Source organism: Rhinolophus hipposideros (genome assembly GCF_964194185.1).
Source record: "Rhinolophus hipposideros genome assembly, chromosome: 21".
Lineage (NCBI taxonomy): Eukaryota > Metazoa > Chordata > Mammalia > Chiroptera > Rhinolophidae > Rhinolophus > Rhinolophus hipposideros.
The window spans coordinates 37,300,834-37,326,381 of record NC_138067.1 but is presented as its reverse complement, the minus strand read 5'-3'; the positions used below and the strand labels follow the sequence as shown (position 1 = coordinate 37,326,381).

Genomic DNA, 25,548 nt, shown 5'->3' with positions numbered 1-25,548 from the left:
TTGATTCCCACATGGGCCTCATTGGCTGCTCCCTCCACAACTAGATTGAAGACAACGAGCTGCCGCTGAGCTGCCAGTGGGGTGGCTGGATGGTTCAGTTGGTTAGAGCGCGAGCTCTCCAAAACAAGGTTGCCGGTTCAATTCCCACGTGGGATGGTGGGCTGTGCCGTCTGCAACTAAAGATTGAAAACGGCGACTGGACTTGGAGCTGCGCCCTCCACAATTAGACTGAAGGACAACTACTTGACTTGGAGCTGATGGGTCCTGGAAAAATACACTGTTCCCCAATATTCCCCAATTAAAAAAAAAAGAACGGAACATTTGCCTCTTAAAAAAAACACAAGACTTATACATAAATGGACATAAAAGCATTACTCATAATAGGCCAATACTGGAAACAATCCAAATAAAGGCATACCTCGTTTTATTGCATGTCACTTTAATGCACTTCACAGATGTTGGGTTTTTTACGAATCAAAGGCAAGACCCTCCACCAGCAAAAGGATGACAACTCGCTTTACTGATACCCACTTTATTGAGGTGGTCTGGAAGCGAACCCACAATATCTCCGAGGTATGCCTGTATCCGTCAACTAGTGAATAAATATGCCATACCCATACACAGACTATTATTTAGCAATAAAAAGGAATGAATTACTAATACACGCTATAACATGGGGAACCTAAAAAACATTATGCTAATGACAGAAACCAGATGCAAAAAGTCATACCTCAACAAAGGTGTTTAAAATTTACTAATCCTTTAGAAATGACCCATGAGAAATGACATATCAAAATCTGAAGGGCATAGAGGGAATGGATGGAGTGCAGGGGAAAAAGAAGTGGCTAGGTAATTTTATTTTATTTTTTTGAATTTTTATGAGTTTTATTTGAGCCCAAGATGAAGACAACTGCCAGGAAACAAGATCTCAAACGCTCCTGGGAATTTTTAATTTACCCCATGTAGGATACTTCAGGGCCAGCTAATGAAACAACGCTGGTGATAACAACAGTAACAACACTTTTGACTGTGTCCAACGCAGGACTATGCAATGCTGTCAATTCAATCACTACCCTGCTTCCTCCTAATTCACTCAACAAACATTTTCCGGACGACTACAGTATTAGCCACTGTTAATTCAGGGAAAAAGCAGTATTATAGAATTTAACAAACACCCTACCAATAATTATAACAACTAACATTTATTGAGGGCTTATTATAGGCTAGGTGTCACTGTAAAGAATGTCTTTCAGGTTAACATTGTTTCCCCAGTAAAATGCCTCCGGTTTTTATACTCAAACTTCATGGAGTGTATACAGTTTTTGATGTGTTTTCACCTAATTTGTATATGGGAAAATTTTATGCTCTCAAAACTCATTACAACATTTTTAACAAAATGATGAGTGGGAGAAGTCTCAAGGTTACATTTTAAATACAATCAGAAGTGTCAGAACCACATGTGGTCATGAAAACAGTTGACCAAGGTCTACGGAGGTGAACCCAGTTTGAGATGTTGACTAGAGGGGATTCATGGTATTAAGGCATATGTGGCAGGTTTTTTTTAGCCACCATATTGTTTAGTGATCAGGAAGTGATGTTTTGAGCATTTTACATCCTAACATGGTAGTTTGTTACTTGTCTCTAGGAGATGGGCTGGCCTAAGCCAGCTGGGCCAGTGAGACATCAGGAGAGAACTGTGGGGGTTTCAGAAGATAGGTGCCCAGCTTCCTACTCCTTTAGACACTGTCTTGTCTGGCCAGGGCACCCAGGGCTGCCAGAGTGCTCCCAGGACCAGGCTAGGGTTGCACACAGTTGGCAGAAGTCTACAGAGCCAGAAGATGAGAGAAACTGGGTCTGCAATGATGGGGGCAGTTATGGTGGAGGTGGTGGTGAACCAGTCAACCATCTCTGTAACCCTACCTACCTCTGGACGTCCTGCTCTGTAAAATAAAACACAGCCCGATTCTTTAGGCTTCCGGCCTGAATGTGCTTATCCCTAGGGGCTTCTGGAGACTTCCAAAGGACCAAGAGCACAAACATTTTAAAGGAAGGTCATGTTCTGGTCCTCAATTTCCACGAATTCGCCTTCCTAAAACAGATCTGTTGGCAACCCCATCTGCCTTCTCAATTGCCCACCTCCCACTGCACATCCACCCACTTCTTCCCAAGAACTGCCAGGGGTATGTAAACCTCTAGGACTCCAAACAACAAAAAACATCAAAATATGGTTTGGGGAAGTAGTCTTTAATGAATAAGAAAGCTCCTTAAGCCCCTAGACTCGTCAGTCCTTCCCTTACACATCTTTCTGTTAAATATGAAACTTGGCTTTAAAAACAGGATGTTATGGGCCCATGCTGGGCTCCCCTAAATTCAGAACGGTCAAAGCAAATCTATATTTGGGGCCCTGATTTATTTAAATGGAATGTTTTGCAGGACCACCCAGTTTTTTAAAATCCACCAGAAAAAATTCCCAGGGAAAAATTAATTTGATTTTTTGCAGATTCTGTGGGCTTTATTTTATCTAACCATATCATAAAATATTTATTTCAATTGCAGTCCATCTTCATCTTATCTCATCTTACAAAATATATACTACTTTTTTTCTCCTACAAATAAGAAAAATTTAAAGGTACCATACAATTATTACAGATGTTGTAATAAATAAGGAGGTGAGGTTATCAAAATTCTTGTGAGGGGACACAAACAAAAATATTTGAAGATGTTCAGCTTAAATTGGAATAATCCTGACCAACTCACACCCTAATTCCTGGAGTTACAGGAACTCAGCGTGGGGTACAAATCGAGGGGGGGAAAGACTTCAGACAATGGCAAAGTCGCTCGTGCCTGGGGTCAGAGCCAGCAGAGCCAGCAGTGAGGCCCCACACCCACTTCCAGGACCCAGCTCTGCAGGCCTCAAAAGCAAAGCCGCGACAAGCCAGTATTTAAAAAGGGATTTTCTAGCCCAATAGGTCAACTCAAAAGATTCCTTTTCACTCAAGTAAAAGGGCCGTGGCCCTTCCTTTACCTTCAAGTAAGTATGGGTACATATGTGTACATACACACGTACGTACACACACACACACACACACACACACACACACCACACACACGGGAAGCATTCACTATAAATTACCTCAAACTAAATCTGTGAATAATTCCACTAGTATCAAAATTCTTCAAGAGCAGACTTTGTTGTGAATCTGAAGCAAGTTTTCAGCATGAACTATACATGTAGCTCTTTCCAAATTTACTTGAGGGGCTACACACTGGTTGAAACCATTATACTAATAAAGCTTACATAAGTAACCAAAAAAATGTGATGCAGTGTGCACAGCAGGTCAGGAAGGAATGATTTTCCAAAGATCTAGGTTCAAATTCTTTCATATTCGAGAAAGACCCTGGGCCTGCTCTGCGGGTGAGGTCTGAGACTGGGCGTGCCCCTTGCCCATCATTAGAGTGCTTCTCCAGCTCGGACGTGCGTCCACTCACCCAGGATGCTGCTCAAAACGCACAAATTCAGGCCCCTCTGCCCCAGGCCCAGCAGTCTGGAGCATAGCCTCTGTATTTTTTACAAATTCCCCAAGCAAGTCTGTTGCTCACTTAAGTCTGAGAATCAGCACTCAGAACAGTCTAGCTAAGTGCTTCTCAAACATCTGATTCCTAATTTTGAAGATCCAGACTCTAGGACCCACTAAAATGACTATCCCAGATGGTTCCCAACTTACGATGGTTCGACTATTTTTCGACTTTATGATTGTGCGAAAGTGATAAGTACCCAGGAGAAACTGTACTTCGAATTTTGAATTTTGATCTTTTCCTGGGTTAGTGATGTGTGGTAGGACACACTTGTGATGGGGAGCGACAGCGAGCCACTGCTCCCAGCAGCCACGCGATCGTGAGGGTAAACAATGGATACTCGACGGTGTACTGTGCAGCCAGCGCTTTTTGCATATTGTGTTTTGTGTTTTCGCATCACATATCATGTCTACAAAACCCCCATTTATGTCTCCTGCTTCTGGTGAGAAGACGAAGAGGAACGGAGGCAATGACTCTTGAGAGGAAACGCCAGATAATCGCCCAACCGTAGGCTAATGTAAGTGTCTGAGCACATTTAAGGCAGGAGAGGCTAAGCTACTACAAGGTTCAGCAGGTTAGGTGTATTCACCGCATTTTGACTTACAACATTTTCTATTTATGATGGCTGTATCAGGACAAAACCCATTGTAAATCGAGGAGCATCTTTTCTTATAAGACTCTTTCGGTTGCAAGTGGCAGAGTGTATCTATCCTGTATAACAAAGCATTTCAGTATGGCTGAGTCTTCATGGCAAGACCCCCAAAATTGAAAAAAGATGAACATTTTAGTCATTTTCACGATTTTTGACCAATACTGGTTTGCCTTCCTTTTTTCAATGAATTTGTTCTTGTTTTTAGCCCCTACAACAGTCAATGGTTGTTTCCTAATAATGAAATTCTCTCACTTATTGTATAATTACTGAAATCACAAAGTGACAGTGATATAATCCTGTTATCTAATATACAGTTATCTATTGCATAATTTATAATCTATAACTTGTAAGACACAATTATGCACCGCAAAAACATTTTGGTCAATAACAGACCGCATGTATGATGGTGGTCCCGCAAGATTATAATGGAGCTGAAAAATTCCTATTGCCTAGTGACACTGTAACATCAGAGCACAAGTGTTGCAGAAATCCACAAGGCTGTGGTTGAGACCACAAACAACCTTAACCTGGGGGTGGGTGAGGATGACACTGGGGAGCTCCTGGAGGTGGTTTCTGGGGAATCGACTAATGAGTTGTCAGAACTAGGACAGGAATTCATGGCTAAAGAGGAAGCAAGAGAAAAGGAAACTGCAGGAGAAGAAAAAGAAGAATCCCCAAGAAAATCCGCAGTGAAGGTTTAGCAGAAGCTTTTGCAGACCTCACCAAGAGCTCCTTAAAAAATCTGAAAACATGAATTCCGACACCAAAAGGTTTTCAATAGTAGAGAAGAACGTTCATGGTGCATTAACTGCTTACAAGCAAACCTCTGATAAGAAGAAACAAACCATGCACACCACCATGCACATATTTCTGAAAAGAGTGACCTTTCAGGCACCTCTTCAGGCAGGAAAGCCGCAGGCTGGTCCTTCAGGAGGTTTTCCAGAAGAGGCACTGTTGTCAGAGATGTCAGCTCCACGCGTGTTATTGCCCCTGAAGACCTTTCAATGAGACACGCTCTCCCTGAGCTCACAGTGCTATAGATGATCCTGACCCTGTGTAGGCCTCGGCTAGAGTGTGTTTGTGTCTTAGTTTTTAACAAGAAAATTTAAAAAGTAAAACAAAAAAAAAATTAAAATAGAAAAAGCTTAGATTAAGGATATAAAAAAAGAAAATATTTTTGTAGCATTGTACAATGTGTGTTTTAAAGCTAAATGTTATTACAAAAAGTCAAAAGTTAAAAATTTTAAAGCTTATAAAGTAAAAACGTTATGGTAAGCTAAGATAAATTATTGAAGAAAATTTTTTCAATAAATGTAGTGTAGCCTAAGAGTACAGTGCTTATAAAGTCTACAGCAGTGGACAGCAATGCCCTAGACCTTCACGTCCACTCCCCTCACTCACTGACTCACCCAGAGCAGTTTCCAGTCCTGCAAGCTCCATTCATGGTAAGTATCCTAAGTAGGCATACCAATTTTAATCTTTTACACCACATTTTTTACTGTACTTTCTCTATGTGCAGATGTTTAGATACAGACATACAATTGTGTCACAATTGCCTACAGTACTCAGTACAATAACATGCTGTGCAGGTTTGTACCTTGGGAGCAACTGGCCAGACCATACAGCCTAGGTGTGTGGCAGGCGGCCCCATCTAGGTGTTTCCGATCAAGAGCCCTCTGTGATGCTCGCACATGGCAGAATCACCTGCAGATGCCTTTCTCGGAACACTCCCATTGTCAAGCAAACCGCGACTATGCTGCTGTATCATTCCATTTTCAAGGGCAGGGCTGTCTATCTAATTCACTGCCACATCCCCAGTGCCTAGAGTAAGCAGTGTCATATATACAGTAGGGAGGGCTCCATAAATGAATGGACTGGATGGGGGAAGAGCAGTTCCCCAAAGGAAAACCCCAAAAGAACGGTGAACAGTTGTTAGGCAGTTAAAGTGGCAGATGATCACCTGTCACACCTACCCAGGTGCTCCAGGAATGTGGCCAGAGAATCCCAGCTGTTAACAAGATTCCCCAGGTGGTGCCAACACCCAGCCAGGTTTCAGAGTCACTGTCTGGGGCGTGGGGATGACCAGACACAAATACAACATTTCCTGAGGAGCTGTTTTCCAGATCTGTCTTTCACAAGAGAAGAAGCCTGATGAAGGTGACTATTGCTGTGCTCCCACGCAGTGTGACACGCCACGGGACTGGGAATGGGTGGGGCCCACCTGGGTCCCGCGCTCCCTGAGCTCACAGTCCAGGGGGTGGCTGGCGTGCTTACCAGGGAACGAGTCAGGTGCCATGCCACGCAGAGAAGGGCCCCGCAGAGGCGGGTCCTAACAGCAGCATGCCGTTAGCTCCCTCGTGGCTTGTGATCAGGACCCGGGGCTGCACTGAGCGCAGACACATGGGATCTCCTCAGCTTCCACAGTCACCCCACACTTCGGACAATACACGTACATCCAATGAGTGAGCTCTGTCAGTTTCTTATTCTCCTTACTCTGGAGATGAAGAAACCAAGGATCCCAGAGAAGTTACTCACTTGGCCAACGTAATGGAGCTAATTGCTGGTGGTGGAGCTGGGATCAATGCCAGGCTCTTTATTCCCAAGTCCTAACTTGAACTATAGAGCACTTCCCAGACTCCGGAAGGAAAAATAAGGATGATGATGATGATGATGACTAATACTTCCGGTGTACTTCCTGAGTGTTTACCATCTATCAGGCTCAGACTAAATACTTTACGTAAGTTTATTTAACGCTCTTAATAATAGCCCCCTGAGGTAGAAATCTTTATCATCCATATTTTACAGGTAGGAAACGGAGGCCCTGAGAGGTGAAGAGATAAACCCAAGGTCACACAGCTTCGGTAACAAGTAGCTGTGCTCCGAATCCAGGCCACCTGGCCCACGTTCTCAACCACAGTGTGATGTGTTTCCTATGTATTTAGAGAAAAGGTGCCGGAGGCAAGGGGGACAAAGCAGTGGGTCCGCTGGGCTTCTGAGAGTCCTCTTTATTTATTTATTTATTTATTTATTTATTTATTTATTTATTTATTTGAGAGAGAGAGAGAGAGAGAGAATGTGTGTTGCTTATTGCCCTGATCAGACCCCCTGTCCTAGCATGGAGGCTGCCAATTAAGTCTTTGCCAGTGGCTAGGAACTGGACACCCCTTCAAGGAAGGAGCTATGGAACAGCCCAATTCCTAGAGAAACCCAGAGGGGAAAGGAAGCAGAGAGAAAGAAGATGCAGAAGTGAGAAACAGAAAGAGAAAAGTGTGTGGGTCCTGGGCCGACTGATTGTGACGCCAGCAAACAACGCCTGTCCCAGGGTCCAGGAGGAATCTCAGAATTCTTTTAGGCCTGGGTGGATCTGACACAGTTTCTGTTATTTTCCACTGTAAGAACCCAGGCTACGAACTTCCCACCTGGCTTCCTCTGTGACCTCATCTCCTGCCACTCTCGCTTTCCCTTCCCTCACTGCCCTCTGGCCACACCAGCCTCCTTGTACGTCTTAGAACAAGGTCTGCAAGCTCCAGCCTCAGGGCCTTTGCAGTTCCTGTGCTGTCTGGAATGCTCTCTCCCAAAAGTTTCCATGCTGGCTCCTTATCTTTCACGTCTTGACCAACGACACCTCTTCAGAGGTCTGCCCTGATCACCTCTGCTGAAACAGTAGCCTCTGTCATCCTCTAGCCTTTCCCCTGATCTATTTTCTTCAAAGCACATCACACTACTTAACATTATGCGTCTGTTTGATGCGTGTCCACCTCCCCTCTAGAATGTCAGCTCCAAGAGTGGAAACCGTGTCTATCCTGAGCCCTAGCACTTGTATGCCATGTCGCCGGTGTACAGGAAATACCTGCGTGATGATATTGGCCCACACACTCTCTGAGTGCATCTCCTGGGCCCTGTATCCCTGCCCTCAGAAACACAGTCAGAGAAACAGAGAAAGCAACAAGGACCAACATTTACAGCCATGCCCTGCTTAACGACGGGCATCCGTTCTGAGAAACGCATCAATAGGCAATGTGGTCATTGTGCGAGCATCACAGAGTGCACTTCCACACACCTAGATGGGGCAGCCTGCCGCACACCTGGGCCGCATGGTCTGGCCTATCACTCCTGGGCTACAAGCCTGTACAGCACGTTACTGTATAAAACATGAGATTAAATCAAACACAAGAGAAATGATACCAGTCAGGAGATGCAGTAAACACAAGCTGTATGAGGCTGCTGCCGGCATAACACGCATATAGCAAACTTTTTAATTAAGTAGAAAGAGTACACTCTAAAATAATGATAAAAAGTATAGTATAGTAAATACCGAAACCAGTAACGGAGTCATTAAGTATTATGTACAGTACATAACTGTAACGTGTTACACTTCTACATGGCTGGCAGGACAGTGGGTGTGTTTACACCAGCATCTCCACAAACACCTCAGCAATGCATTGCATTACATCACCATGGCAATGAGGTCACTAAGTGATAGGAATTTTCCAGCTGTGTCATAATGTCCTGGGACAACCGTTGCACATGCCATTATATGGCACATGACAATATCTGAATGTTTACTATGTGCCAACCGCTGTTCTACCTCATAAGCACTTTACATGGATCATTTAATCCTCACAAAAACCTAGGGTAAAGCGATTACTCCACTTTACAGAAGATGAAGCTGACACAGAGAGGTTGAGTTAGTTGCCCAGGGCTACCCAGCCAGGAAAGAAGCAAAGCTGAGACGTGAAGCCAGCAGCCTGATGGCAGGCCTCATGATATGTGGGTGGTGGCAACCAGAGCCACAGACTCAGCAGCTATCTCAGGCTGCTCTCGCCACGTGTAGGCTCTCGCTGCCACCTCCCTGCTGAGCTCTCCACAGCCCCTTGTTGGACTTTGTTTTGTTTAACGTTAACCAAGGCCCCAGAATGTTGTCTACTGAGGCTTGTACTCAAGTTGTCACCCCAGATGCCAGTTTCTTCCCATGGGGACAGATGAGTCCTTCATAACATTGCACAGAGTGGCCACCATGGACTTCTTAAGGGGACTCCTGGTCCTTGCCTAACCAGGCCATCATGGAGGGAGGCCTTGCCTGATAAAACATCTAAGGAGCCCTCGGGGAACCGGGCTTGCCCTGAGCTCTGGTTTCACCGGGATGGAATGGGGAAGCGAGGCACAGGCTAAATGCACGGAGAAGGTCAGAATCGTCCAAAAATAAGGGACCCATTATGGTGCCTCCCTCAGGAAAAGGGTGAAGAAAATTGAAATCAGCCAACACACCAAGTACACTTGCTCCTTCTGCGGCAAAACCAAGATGAAAAGATGAGCTGTGGGACTCTGGCACTGCGGTTCTTGCATAAAAACAGTGTGTGGACCTGTAACACCACTTCGGCCATCACAGTAGAGTCTGCCATCAGAAGACAGAAGGGATTGAAAGACCAGTAGAAGCTCCATAATTTGAAACATTGCTAGCCTATAATAATTGGGTTAATTTATGTAACAACAACAAAATACATCTGAGCCACCCATGCCTGTCTGTGACCTCCACTGGCATTTGACATTGTCAAGAAAGTCCTGGCTAGAGCAATGCGGCAGGGAACAGGCCTAAAACGTACAACTGTGGCACTGGAACAATCAGAATGACTATTACTAGTGGACAAAAGGAACATTTGCTAAGAAAGCAGGAAAAGCTGCTAAAAATCTATTAGAAATAAGGAGGCCGGTTACTGAATAAATCCCCACTATTCCAAGGCAGACTCTGCTTCATCCAAGTTGGGAGACAGTGAGCAAGCAAGGTCACCTCTTTGTGCCTCACTTTCCTCACTTGAATGGGGATATTACCAACCTGCTTCACTGAGTTATGGTGGCGAACTCAAAGGTAAATATTAAAACAGACTGGGGCCTGGCTCATATTACGTAAGTTTTTCAAGTCAGTAGGAAAGGATAGACGATTCAATCAATGCTACATGGACAATTGGTTAACTATTGGCAGGGGGAGGGTGGAGGGTAGGTTTAAGATCTTTATCCCACACCTAACACCAAAAGTTTCAGATGATGGATGTAAAAAACGAAGCCATAAAATAAACTAGGAAGAAAATATTTTATTTATTTCATCTTAAATTCAAGGCCAAAGCATTAAAGCAAAAAAAAAAAAAAAAAAGCCTCAGTATGATGTTTAATAACATTAAAAAATTTTAAAGTGAACAACTAACCAGGAATATAAATCTGCAACATATAATATCTTCAATAACGTAAAGAACCCCGACAATAAGAAATAAAATATAAATACCATCCTACAAAAACAGACAACTAACAAGGAAATACCTGTGCTTAATAAAGAGATCACGGAAAACAAGTCAGCAATACATATCACAGATCTTTAAAAATATTTATATACTTTGTTTTAGTAACTACAACTCCAGGACTTTGTCCTAGGAAAAATCTAAGAAGCAAACAAAGGTTTTTGTGTGTGAGATGATCAGAGTTATAATAATAAAAGTTGGAAACAACCAGTGTGTCCAACCGCAGCGCCTTGACAGGATAAAACACTGCGAAGTCATTAAAAAGAAAATGAACGACCTTGACCCACTGCCACGTGAGGCCCTCCAAGATAATTAAGAAAAGTGCAATCTTCAGAACAATACTCATAGAGAGAATGACTGTAAAACAATCATACGCATATCTGTGTATAATAAAAATAGTTAAGATGTGAGTGCTTATCACATGCCATGTGCCACTCTAACTTTTACATATATTAACGCAATGAATATAAGTCAAGAGGTTAGAACAATCACCATTTTACAGATGGGGAAACTGAGGCACAGTGTGATTTATTTTATTTATTATTTTTTATTATTATATTTTTTTTAGTAAAGGCCCAAATCAGCACATAGCAAAACTGGTATCTGAACCCAAGCACTGGGGGTCCTGAGCCCAGGCTCTTACCAAACACAATCCACTGCACACCCAGGAAGGAAAGGTACACTTAATGTCCCCTAGGCAGCTGAGAGACTGAGGGATCGACCAAGTGGCAGGGTCACGATGGGAACATGAAACTTCCATGCTTTACCTTACATACTGTTCTACTGTTTGAACTGTTTTACAATAACCGTGTAATTTCTGTAAGTTTTGAATCAATATTTTTAAACAGAATTTCAAAAAATCGATCAATACAAAATTTTGTCACGTGGCCTAAACGCAAGTAGAAGCAGGAGAGGATCAGCATTTATCAGTGCCATGAAGGGTGAGCAGGGAGCTGAGGCAGGACCAAACAAACTCACACCACCTTTCATACGAGCAACATGTGGGGGGAACGTGGGGGTCACACTGCTCTCCTAGAGGACACCAAGGAAAGCCACGTGGTTGGCTGAAGTATCACATAGGACACACTCCCCACGGGGAGTGAGCTCCCTTTACAAGTAGAGCACTGGAAGAGAAGATAAGAAGGATTTGATGGGTGAGGAGACTTTCGGCCCAATCAGTTAAGCAGGCGCAGGAGCTCGAAGTCTGAGGCCTGTATACACCTTATCTGGCCCATGTGTCAAGTTACGCATGTGTCACCAGAAAGTCCCTGTTTTCTGACCTGTAACACTGTAATAAAAGGTGCATCAGGATCTAGGTTAGTGGGGATGGTGGAAGGGTCACTGATGAGAACTTGATCCCCTCTTGATTTCATAAATGTAGGACACTGACATTCGGCTCCTCTGGGCACAAGGTGTGTCCATCGTGACTTAACAGCTGTGGCTGGAGTGAGAGAAAAGGGGAACACGATCGCACTGTGAGCTGCGCTCCCCAGGTTCCAACCCCAGCCCCAACCAGCTGTGTGACAAGGATCAAGGGCTTCATTTCTCGTGGCCTGTTTCCTCATCTGCAAAATTGGGGCTAAGAGGCTGCTGTAATGAAGGGTAAACAAGTAGGACCCTCAGCTCATGTCAAAGGGGGGCTGGGACTCTTATTACTGCCACCCAAACCTGCAGACTGAAGCCAGAAACCCTTTCACCCTCCTCACCACCCACTCTAACCAATCCCTTGGCAAGCTTCAGGCCATACACTTCTCCCAAGCGCCCATGCCACCATTCAGGTGTGGCATCGCACCCCTCCTCACTCCCTTCTTTATCACCTCACTTCCACCCACTCCACCCTCTTCCGTCTATGTTCCTCACAGTTCCCAAGAGGGAATGAGAGAGAAGAAACTCAGGATAAAACCCAGACTCTCTCCCAGGCTCTCACCCTTGCCCATCCTTCAGCCTCTGTGTACCGCACTCCAGCCCACTGACTACTCTGCTGACCCTTAACACGCCAAACTCACTCCTGCCTCAGCACCTCTGCACTGCAGTTCCTTCTGCCAGGAAGGCTCTTCCCCCAGATCTTTCACAGGCCTGGCACGTTTATGCCATTCCAATCTCAGCTGACGTGTCAATATCCGAGCGAAACTCTCCCCCAACACCCGTTATGCAGCCTCCCACGGCCCCCTCCACCTTCCAGATGTGTCTCTCTCAACATTCTGCTTTGATGACTCCACAGCATTATTTATCCCCACCTGAAATTGTCTTATTAATTTGTTTACTACTTTATCACCTGTGTACCTCAACCTGAACATAAACTCCAGGAGAACAGGCTTTCTCGGGCTCTGACTCCAGCACTTGGAACACATGTGACGCTCAATGCAGAAGCCAAATGAACAAGTCACTGACTGAATGAATTAATTAATTCTACATCATTCCACATCAACCCCCCATCATCACCATCAATAAATGTGTCCTCATCTCAGAAGAAAAGAAAGCCCTTAGGGATTCTACAATACAATCCGTAACTGATCCCAAGGCATCCCAATGATGCCAAGCATGCTTATGCCCTAAAGAATTCATGACCCAGACAAAAGAGGCTGGGGGCAGAGCTGGCCAGGCCAGGCTCCTACGAGGACTAGCCTCTCCAGTGGAGCAGAGCCTTTCACTGTTCTTTTGTCTAGGAATGGAGTTTCAGACCAGAAGAAATTCAAATGCTCAAAAACCGGTAAGCCCCAAGCATAAGGTTTTAATCCCCTCGCCCTGTGCAAGAACTCTCCAGAGGCTGTAGGTTTCAAAGTACATGGCCAGAGACAAAAGACAAGGAAATGTCAACAGCCTAGACACACCTCTCCCTGATTACACTAACACACACCAGGGTTTTACCTGGTCACAGGTAAGGCCTTAAGCAGTCGTGCCCACCCAATGAGATGACTGTGAGCAACTCATCTTTTTATTCCAAAAATGGGGTGTGGACAGTAGCAGAGACCAGTAAGTATCGAATGAACACAAAAATAAAGACAGCAGAAAAATCAGCCAATTAGAAACCACCAGCCAATTGTTCAATACTCATTTCTAATGTAAACAAAAGTTCAAAAGAGTCAGTACACCCTCAGGATAACTGAATAATAGATGAGGGAGGTTTTTCTCTAGAGGAATATTCCAGCCAATAAATGAAGAGGAGGCTAGAATTACAATGTCACAATTTTTGCAAACCCCAAATGAGATCATGGAGCGAGGCAATAGTCATCTATGGCCATTAACACTACAGAACATCATAGAAAGAGACAACAGGCTCTGCATACCTCCTAATGGATATACACACATCGGCAGCAATTCCTATTAGGGAGAGTGTCTGATCCCTCCTCCACACAAAAGATACGGGTGTGTGTGTGTGTGTGTGTGTGTGTGCGCGCGCGTATATGTGAATCTCAAACCTGAATCCGATCCAATCTGTAAATCCAACTACCCATTTACAGAAAACACAGGAATACAATCAGCCAAATACAGACTGTGGGCAATCTATAGGAAAATGACATGGCTATTCTCAACAAACAAACTATTAAAAAAAAAAAATGAGCGAGGAGGAATCCGTAGATTAAATGAGACTTCACTGGCATGAGAACCAAATCCAACAGTGGACCTTGTTGGGTCCTGATTGGAACACATCAATTCTAAAAAGATATTTATGAGAAGAGGTGAAATGTTAACACTAACTGGATACTAGATGATGTCAAGCAATTATGTTAATCACGACACTATTGTCATTATGTCCATAAAGAATCCTTACCTTGCACAGATAAATACTGAACTAAGTATTTAGTTTTAAAATAATCTGGTGGGGGTACATAGTGGCAGATATATATATAAAACCAGAGTAGTCATGAGTTAAGAGTTGAAGCTACTTACCGTATTTTGCCATGTATAATGTGCTACCATGTACAATGCGCACCCACGTTTTAGGCCCAAACGTTCAGGGGGGAAAACAAAAATCTTTCGTTTAAATTCAAATTTTTATTTGTTTATATTTAGTTACTTGTTTTTGTATTATAAAGGAATTTTAGCATTTATTTTTTAACATATTATGGTACAAGAAGTTTTATGTAACAAATAATTACAAAACACAAGAACAGATATAAGGTACAAGAAATGTTATGTACTGGTAACAAATGTATGATATTTACACATCATAGAAGGCCAAGAACTCTTCGTTGTTGCAAGTCTGTCGTAAGTTCAACAAAACCGACTATCATATTCCAGGCTATTATTTTGCACATGGATATTGTTATTGATTTCTAGAGTTACACTTTCAACTCATAAGCATAAATGAAAGAACTAAAATCATTTAATATAGATATGGAATTAGTACTACCCATGTATAATGCACATTCTTATTTTTCCCTAAAAAAATTGAGCAAAAAATGTGCATTACACACAGCAAAATACGGTACTTTTTCAAAAGGTGTCAAGATGTCATCACAGAGAAGACAGCTAGTGATTACTTTCACTACCACATGCTAATCATCAGATCACATCTTCCTCCTGCTCAGAACCCCCCCTGTGGCTCCATGTCACTCTGGGTAAAGCCAAAGTCCTCACTGTGGCCCACAGGGCCCCACATGATCTGCCCCTGTCACCTTTCTGCTCTCGTTTCTCACCACTCTCTCCCTCGCTCACCACGCTCACCTCTCCGCAGCCTTCCTGACCACTCTGAAGTTCCTCAAGGATGCCAGGCATTGTCTCACCTCAGGGCCTTTCACTGGCCCTTATTTTGCCCCAAATGCTCTTCCCTCAGATACCCACATGTCTCCCTCACTCCCCTTCCTCATACCTGCTCCAGTGTCATCTCAGGAAAGAGACCCTAACCACCCTGTCTAAAACAAAATCACATGCTGTTAACTCTCCTTTATTTTTTCTCTTTCTAACTCATTATATACTCCTTGTTTGTTTACTATCTATCTTCCCTTTTACAATGGAAGCTCCACAGGGTGGAGACTTCATTTGTTTTGGTCAGTGCTGTCTTCCCAGCTCCCAGATTTGTGTCTGTACCAAACAGGTGCTCAACAGATATTCATGTAATAAATCAAAGACTCAAAATGGGCATCATTTGGAGGTATCATCCTGGTATCTGGGAGCTTATTTAAAAGCCATTTTTAAGGAACACTTCAGAATTGTAAAGCTGCTGGCTGCCTAATCCAGTAGTCTCCCTCTTTAACGTGGTAATAAAATACGATTTTTAGCTAAGAACAAGGCCATGTGAAATAAAGACTACATTTTCTAGATTCCCTTGCAACTACACGTGGTACTGTGACGAAGTTCTGGGCAAGAGACTATAAGCAGAATTATTATGTGCAACTTCCATTAAGTCATTTTAAAGAGACAGGGATACCCATGTCCATCCGTTCCTTCCTGCTTGCTGGGACGTAATGGCTGAACTTGAGCAGCCACCTTGAACCATGAGGCGACAGGGTAAGGATGGTGGAGCACAAAGGTGGAAGAAACCTGGGTCCCTGATAAGAGTGCAGCCCTGGCCTGCTTATCACTGGGGTCCTTTATATGAGAGAGAAACAAACCTCTATCTTTCTCAGGCCATTGTCATTTTGTTTTATATACAATTTTCTATTACACGCAGTTCAACCTATTCCTAACTGATACGCCTGGGATCAAAAAGCTATGGTAGAATGAGTAGAATGGGTAGTCGCACAGTCAGAGCAGTAAAAAAAAAAAAAGAAAAAAAGAAGGAATGGACGACAACTAGACCAAACAGTCTGGATCAATCTTAGAATCATAATATTAATTGAAAAATGCAAGTCCCAGAAGACTACATACAGTATAAAATCATTTGTATAAAGTTCAAAAATAATTCTTTTTAAGACAAACAATGATAAACAAAAAATTCAAGATGGTGGTCACCTCTGGGAGAGCAGGTAAGGCATAGAACGGGAAGTACCACACAGTACACACAGATCACATAAGTTATTGGTAACGTTCTCGTCCTTGGGAAGCAATAGGCTAATGGCTGTTCATTATAATACAGACATTTTTGCATCGACCAAAAATACCAGTGTATCATGCATCAAGGATTATGATAAAGCCAATTCTGTGTGCCCAAAGGCCATCTTTTAAAAAACAGAATGCATCTAGAAAGAGGTGAGGAAGAATGTACACCAAGTTACTGGCAGATGGGACCAATGGAGGCAGGAAGTAGGAGAGTAGGAGTGGAGGGGTGGTTCTATTCTGCTGTCACTTACATATGCATTTCAACAAGAAATGTTTCCTGTAATAAACTGAAGTGGTAAAGCACAGTGGTTCAGGACAAGGATTCCGGAGCCAGACACCAGAGACCGCGTGTGGACTCCACCCCTCTCGCCTTAGGACCTATGGCAAGTTAACCCCTCCGTGCCTCTGTTTCTGCACCTGAAAAGGAGAACAATCACAGTGCCTCCTTCACCGGGCCATGGGGAAGATTATGAGTTAGTTCAGAGTTCCTCCACACAAGATAAGCCCTTAATGACACTAACTATTATTATCATCATTAGTCTAACTTCAAACATCTGCATGGGAGATACGAGCTGAGCAATTATCTGGTCAAGGCCTGCAAATGATCCTGATCAGCTGAACTCCCAGATGTGTTCACTCCTCTGATCCTTGCAGCCTCCTAAAAAGCCCAGTGCATTGCCTATCCCAAGTGTTTACTAAACAGTTGATGAATGACTGCATGACTGCAATGACTGCATGCTGCCTCACTTTACCCACCACTTCTTTGTCTCTCTGAACAGACCTGTCCTAGATGCCCTCCCAACATGTCCATTCTCCCCACTTCTTCCTTACTGACCCTTTGTTCAGGGTGGTCATAAGCCCAGCTTTAAAAACTGGATTTCTGAGACTTCCTTGTAGCAAGGGGTGGTCCCGTCACAAAGTTCTAGCAGAGACACAAGTAGAAATCTGCTAACAATTTCAGGGAAAGCTCTGGTTTCCTGATGGAGGTGCTGTCGCCTCTCCTTAGAGCTTTGCTTCTTCCTGCCTGTAACAAGGGTGTGGGGCTGGAGGTGAAGCGGCCGTGTCAGGGAAGCAGTGTAGATAAAGAGGAGCCTGAGGCACTGGAGAGATGGTAAGGCGGCACCACCTGGTCTGCTGACCTCGGCTCTTCTTTCCTGAGAAAATAGCAGCTGTGGTATCCAGTCTCCAAAGATGGCCCCCAGTGGGCCACACCTCCCGGAACTCGTCTTTGTCTTCCCTCCCACACTGAATATGGACTGACCCCACGACTCGCTTTAACCAACAGAATAAGGCTGAAGTGACACTGGGCCAGTTTTGGACCTATGCCTTAAGAAGGCTTAAAAAGCCCTGGGCGGCCATGTTATAAGTCCAGCTACTGGTTGGTGAGGAGGCATGGACGAAGAGGTTCTGAGGCTGCACGAAGAGAGAGTCCCAGCCACCTCCAAGGTACCATGGGAAGAAAACCATCTTGACTGGTCCAGCCCCATCTACCCTCTGGCTGCAGCTTGAAAGAGACCCCAAAGCTAGACCTGCAGAAGAGCCATCCAGAAGAACGTCAAGCGACCAAAGAGTCACGAGAAATAATAAACTTGTCATTTTAAGGCATTAAGTTTTGGGGTGGTTTGTTATGTAGCAATAAAGAATTGGAACAGATCTCTATCTGGGTATACCACTGCACAAGTTTCATGAAGCCAAATAAATCCCTTAACTAAAAGTACCACCTAAAAGAGAAACATGCCAATCGATCACAAACCCCAACAAAATCTCTTGCATAACTGATGTCCAAAGATTATTATGAAAAAAAAAACACACGAATCTTCTGTCACTCTTCATAATAAGTACTCACTAAGCACACTGATCTGCATTAAGGGCGATGAATCTGTTAACCATTTTTATAATTAAGAAGCATTTAACATTGTGCAGGACCTGGTGAGAACCCACAGAAAATGTATCTCCTATGTGGGCAAGAGGCATCATTATGCTAATACTACTTCATATTCATTCTCAAAGGCTTAGAGCTTAGGTTAACGAGGTGGCTAAGCAGGTTGGACGCCTGCAATCTAATTAAAGAGGCTACAAATAAAAATAATAATTTGGAAAATAAAAAAGTTAGAAATAAAGGGAATGCACATCAGTGATGGCCTGGCCAAATGGATTATGGTACACCCACACTCCCATGCATTAACAGCCATTAAAAAGCAAGCTGGAGCACTACCTGAGAACTCAGAGGCCTTTCCACATGGTATTGCCATGTAAGAGAAGCAAAATGCAGGAAAATAAAAGTAACATTATCCTTTACATGATAATAATGCCTCCCCCTATAGGATTATATAACCACGGAGAAAAATGTAAAAAGGAATGTACAGTACTTGATTGTTACCATGGGTGAAGGATTGTGGGAGGATGCTGAACTGGGGGTGGGGCAGAGAGGAAGAAGAAGACAGAAGGAGGCCACAAAAAAGGGACAGATTGAAAAAACTAAAAAGGGCCTTGAAATCAATTCATAAAAACAACTATCATTTCTTTTTATTGAGCGCTTTCTATGCCCTAAACACAGTGCTAAGTCACCTGATCTCACTTTAACTTCTCATTTAATGCAGGTACTATAAGTTATTCCCATTTCCCAGGTAAGGAAACTGAGGCCCAGAGAAGATAAGTACTGTGTCCAGAGTTTGGGCCGTGCTGGGACTTGAGCATTATGCACAATGGCCTCCTAGGAGGGTCCCCAACCCCAAAACCATTGTATTTGGAGCTCAAAGAACACAGTTAGATGTTGTAGGAGGCAGCTCCTCTAATGCTTTTCCACATTCTTCGAATAGCAGCAGGCCCCCAGGTGTGATGATGGGTGATACATGCACCTCAGTCCTTCAGCGTCTCATGCTGTTGAGAGAACTCCAGGAGGGCCACTGACCTTGCCCCACTGAGCTTGGGGAATCCCTGTTCAGGATATTTTTACAGAATCAATTGCTGACACTGGGAGCCAGAAAACTGCTGAGGAGGTGTCAGCTATTACACAGTAAGACTCTTCAAGCTCACCATTTAATTAAAACCTGTTCAGCCCCAGAACAAGAATTATTGCCTGTGAAAGCAGGGAAAACCGATAAACTGTGCCTGGCCAGTTAATTCTTATTTCCAAGGCATTCCCACAGGAAGACCAAGCCAGGTCTGGCAATGGAGTCAGCTTTCCATATTCCTGGGGGTGGAAGTGGGGGTGAGGGTGGGGATGGGAGAGGGGGGTGGGGGTGGGGTAGGGTGGGGTGTGGTTGTGTGTGGGGGGAAGGAGGGTCTCCGACGAAGCCTTCTCCACCTAATTAACCTGCACACATCCCCTACACTTGCTAGGGCCAAGGCCATCTGTTCCATGCCACATCCACTCAGGCAGTCTGGATGAGCCGCTGCCAGGGTCTGGACTGGGCAGACTGACAGGGGAGAGGGACGGGAAGCCAGAGGGCTGGATGCTGCAGGCAGACCCAAGAACAGATGGGTGACCAAGTAGAGGGTATGTGCATGCCACCTCCCCTACATCCGCACATCTGCAGATATGCTGACATTGAAGTTAAACCCCAAATGGGGACAAGCCACCCATCTTTGGACAATGTTGTACCTGCACCTGATATAAATTCATTCATAAAATAATTTATCCCACACCTACCACGTACCAGGAACTGTTCTACAAGGATAGAGACAGAAGTCCCTGTGTTTCCACGGAGCCTACATTTGGGGGACAGGGGCAAAGTAAAGGGCTAACGAGTGATGGAGAAGGTGCTATTTAAGGACAGAGGCCTCACTGAGAAGGTGACATTTGAACAGAGACCTGAAGGGAGAGGGAGCTTTAGGGGTGCAGGCGGAAATGTTCCAGGCAGAGGGAACAGCCAGGGCAAAGGCCCTGAGGGAGGAACAGCAGGAGGCCAATGGAGCTGGGCTACAGCCAGCAGCAGCTGAGAAGTCAGAGATAAGGTCAAACAAGGCATCTGCGGGACTCGGGCTTGGGGTGGGGACACCGGGAGAGCTGACACTGCGCACCACTTATGCCCAAGCTGTGAGCACTTTACATATATCGGAAAGATGGGTGGGTCCTGCTCCTGTTCCCCAGTTCATCAGATGAGGAAACTGGCGGAAGGAACTCACCCAAGACCACACAGCCCGTGGCACGAAAGTCTGCATCCCACAGGAGTCCAACATTCAGTGACTCCTTCTCCAGGGAGAAACAGCCTCCATTTCCTTCTCACTCCCTCGATACTCCGCCCACCCTTTCTTCACAGTTTGGAGCAGACAGGTAAACATTTCATGGGAGAGGTGGGAAGAAAAAAAAAAAAAAGCCAGCAGTCTAATTCCCAGAAAGAAGAATCAGTACTAACTTTCACTATCCTACAGGTCACTACGACACTTAACAAACATCTCTCACCTAAAAGATGTCCTGAACACTGCCCGAATCACAGAGCAGGCAGGTGGCTGTGAGGGGAGCTCCAGGTGCACTCAGGATCCTGTCCTGGTCTTCTCCAGGCAAAGGCCACCTGCCTGAGCTCTGCAAGCCGCCCTCGCCCACTGTGGGTGTCTGGAATGCGGAAATGGGAACCTGCCGTGCCAGCTCCTAACAGCAACTTATTCAGCAGCAGCAAGAACACACCAGCCACCGGAGTTCCCCAAAAGATGGCTGGTTTTCGGGAACAGCCACGTTCCCAAAGAGGGCTGTTTTGCCAACAGTCCCTTTGGGGAAGGGAAATAAAAGGACTCCTTACTCATCAGACACGTGATCTAAGGCGCCTGAATGAGCTTAAGAGAAAGCTCAAAGGTAACAAAGCTGGCTCACCTGTTACCTCCGATCCAGGAATGGGCCACCTGTTCGCTGACAGAGCCAGGGCTGGGTCTGTGCCAACAGCATCCCCTGCCCTGGGCGTACGCCTGCCCGCTTCATTCACAACCTCACCATCCAAAGACAGGCTTTTTCCCCCGTGGAGATGGGGAGCTAGCTCGCAGAGGCAACGTGGCTTAATGATTAAACACTGCTGCTGGACTCCCTGACCAGCTCCAGAAGCACAACTAAATAGCTGAGCCTAATAATAACAACAACGAGAACCAAGCTCACTGTGCAAGGCACTGTTATAAGCACCTCACAGGCTTTCTCTCCCCTAGCTCTTACAGCTAAGTAGGTACTATTATCATTCCTATTTTACAGATGAGAAAGTTCAGGAACAGAGAAGTCACACAGCAAGAGAGTGGCGAAGCAGAGCAACTTGGTTTCTAGTTCTTAACCACTGCACTAGATCTCTTTTCAAGAGGAGAAACGGGTCCTTCCCACTGGGCCTCAGTTTCCTCATCTGTAAAATGGGGTGAGTGCGAGAAGTCAGTGAGTTCTTTATGGTGAGTGTCATGGCCCCAACCTACAAAATGCTCAATAACTATCAGCTGCAATTATTAAATGCTGACCTCACATTCCAGCAGGTTCAGCTTATACCTTCAGAACAGGGGGTGACCATGGTCATGGAGTTTAAATTCTGGACAGTTTAAGGGGGAAAAAGTAAGAATACGTATTGCCATTCTTTTCATCCACAAACACACACACACAAAACAACCTATCTCTTTTGAGTCAAGCACAGTGGTAAACAAAAACCACACAGACCCTGCCCAGTCTCCTGTGAACAAACTGGTATCAGAAAGCATACCAGATACAGCGAGCGCAGTGAGCGCTCACCGTGGGCCAGGCACTGCAGCGTTCTGAGCGCTTTACCAGCTCAAACGCACTGAATCCTCCCAACTAGGAGGACAATACCACTACCAGTCCACCTTACACTGCAAGGCCAAGTGGCTTCCCCAAGATCACACAGGGAGCCAAGACAGATCGAGGACCTGCATTCGGAGCCCACGCTTCGTCCCTCAGCCCCTCTGCAGTCCTGCAAGGCCACAGGTGCTTTACACTGTGTCCGCACCCAGCAGCAACAGGCACCCACAGGAAATTTCAGTCTGCAACATGGATGGTCACTTTCATAGTTGTTGGGAGGAGAGGGCAGGACGATTAAATGATATTTAATTATTCAACTAGCAAGTCATTTAATATGTTAATAAACTGGGCTAGACTCAGAAGGAGGAGTGAAACCCGTGGGAAAAATATCAATAACTTCAGATTTAAAGATGACACCCTCTTACTGACAGAAAGGAACAATGATTTGAAATTACTTCTAATGAAAGTGAAAGCAGAAAGTTACCAAAGCAAGACTGCAGCTGAACATCAAGAAGACAAAAATCATGACCACAGAAGAAATACACCCCTTTAACATAGACAATGAAGACATTGAAATCGTTAAAGATTTGCTCATCTTGGCTCAGTCATCAATTCAAATGGAGACGGCAGCCAAGAAACCAAGAGAAGGCTGAGACTCGGAAGGGCAGCAACGGAAGAATTAGGAAAGATCACCAAGAGCAAAGATGTGTCATCAGAGACAAAGGCTAAGTAAGATCATCCATACCCTGGAATTCCAATTACTACGTATGTACAGATGCGCATGTTAGTGAAGAAAGCTGACAGGAAAACAATGGACTCCTATGAAATATGTCTTTGGAGGAGAGCTCTAAGGATACCTGGACCACGAGAACGACGAACAAGTGGGTCTTGGAGCAAATGAAGCCTGAAACGTCACGAAAGGCAAAAAGAACAAAACAGAAGCTGTCCTACTTCAGGCACATCATGAAACGGCAGGGTTCTCTGGAGAAGACAATACTGTGGGGAAAAACAGACGGCAGCAGGCAAAGAGGGAGACCAAATGAGATGGACTGACTCCACAAAAGAAGCCATAGGCATGAGTCCATCGAGCTGAGCTGGGCTGTGGTAGATGAGACACTGTGGAGGTCACTGATTCATAAGGTCACCAGGAGTTGGAGCCGACCCAACGGCACATAACACATACAATACAGCTGACCCTTGAACGACACAGGTTTGAACTGCACGGGTCCCCAGATAGGTGGATTTTTTCACAATTGATACTATAAATGTATTTTCCTCATGATTTTCTGAATACGTTTCTTTTTTCTAGCTTACTTTATTGTAAGAATACAGCATACAATACATAAAACATACAAAATATGTACTAACTGACTGTTTATGTAAGGCTTCTGGTCAGTAGGTTATTAGCAGTTAAGTTTTGGGGGAGTCAAAAGTTACATGCAGATTTTCGACTGTGTGTGTCGGGGTGTTGCTGCTCCTATCCCCCTCTCCCTCCCCGCCCCCCAGTTGTTCAAGGGTCAACTGTATGCTAAATAGCAGAGGCCACATTCTTGAGCACTTCCCAGGTGCCAGCTACGGGAGGTAAGCATTTACCTGCTTCCTCTCCCCTCATCCACACAACCACCCTAGCGGCAGTCCTCAGAGGGGGAAGCTGAGCCTGCGTGAGGAGCTCCGTGCGTGCGTCATGCACGCGTGTACAGGAACCGGTCAGGAGCAGAGAGACGAGTGAGATCGCGGTGTTTCCGAGCACAGTGAACGCTCTCAAACACCGTGCACACTGCCCCTTGCACGGCTGCCTCACCACCAGCCTGGGTTTCCCTGCATTTTCAGATGAAATATTTGCTTTCTTGACAAGATTGACAGCTTCTGTGGTACATGGACGCTGTGAACACATCACATTCTCGAAGGTGGATGTGACTGAAGAACAAAAAGCTATGTCCTGATTTAGATAATTACAAAACAAAGTACAATGACACAAAAATGGACAGGTATCATGCTCGCACTTTGTTTCACTAACTTCTGCAGCAGATCCAGGTGTTGCCTTCCCAATATCCATCCCCCCTCTCCCAGGCCTTTCCTAAATGGTACTCCGATTTCACTCCTGTAACCACTCTCCTCCCGGCAGTCATGTGCTTCCATCCCCAGCCCCAGAGGAAACCCTGATTGGCCCTTGCCTGTGATTTGTCCAGGCATGGTCACATGTCACAGTGCTGGCCAATGAGCTATAAGGGGGATCTGGGAGGCAGTCTGTCTAGGGAAGGTTCGCTCACTCCTAAGAGACACATAGTGAGTGAGAGATGGCCGCTTTCTGCAGCTGGATGTGACAACTGGAGCTGTGGCAGTCATCTTGTGCCCACGATGGGAGTCTGCCAACACAGGAGACACAGCAAGGATGGCAGAGTGGCACAACAGAGAGGGCTTGCTCACAGGCACGGTGGGACTGCTCAACGGTCAACTCTGGTGCTGTCTACCTATGGGCTTGTTTGCTATATGAGACCACAGATCTGATTTCAGGCCAATGTCAGCTGGGTTTCCTATTAGAGCAGCTCAGTGGTTCTCTCAAAATGTGCTCCCAGGCCCAGGAGCACAGTATCACTTGGGGGCTTGTTAGAAATGCAAATTCTCAAGCCAGACCTCCTGAGTCACCAACTCTGGGTGGAGCCTGGCAATCTGTGTTGCAGGTGATTCTGATGTGGGCTCAGGCTTGAGAAGCACACAGTGACGGAGAGAGTTCAGAGTGGGCCTCTGGAGTCAAGCTCCCTCGATCCAAATCATGTCACCACCATTTTCTAGCTGTGTGACCTTGAGCAAGTTGCTATAATTTAGTTGCCTCATCCATAAAAGGGGGAAAATAAGAGCGTTTATCTTACAGGGGTGTGAGGAGGCTTATCTGAGTCCCTTCATGGGAAGCCCCCGCACAGTGTGAGCATATAGTAATTATATAAACGACCTATGTGTTGCTGCTGTTATAACTACTGTTTGCACCTAAAGATATAACAGCGGGCACGACTTCCTGACTGAGCTCCCCCAAAGCTGCATCCATAACCCCTTAACGTTTATTTTGCCCCCCCAGGACCCAGCCCAACGCCCTAGGGTCGCAGGGACACGTGACTGACTGTTGAACACAAGCGTGTGACACACAGGAGTTGCTGAAGGCCTTTCCCCAAGTGCAGGCCATCACTCGTCAGCCCTCCTCCCACAGCCAGAGCCACCGCGGGCCCAGCAGGTACCGCCGTGGACACTCCAGGCTGGACGCTCTGCTGGCTACTCTGCCCGGTCACTGATCCAGGATGCCCACGAGTTCTGCCCACCCCAGATAGCACCCTCAC

At 45.2% G+C, this 25,548-nt stretch overlaps 1 protein-coding gene and 1 pseudogene across 7 annotated transcripts in view; one reads left to right on the top strand and one right to left on the bottom strand.

Annotated features, from left to right (window-relative positions):
• Nucleotides 1-25,548, bottom strand: part of SIPA1L3 (signal induced proliferation associated 1 like 3) — a 270,995-nt gene that overhangs the window by 186,284 nt on the left and 59,163 nt on the right. The gene's annotated exons all lie outside the window — the stretch shown is intronic.
• On the top strand, nt 9,372-9,661 carry LOC308489873 (large ribosomal subunit protein eL43-like; annotated as a pseudogene). The gene has a single exon. The product of its transcript is annotated as a large ribosomal subunit protein eL43-like (transcript).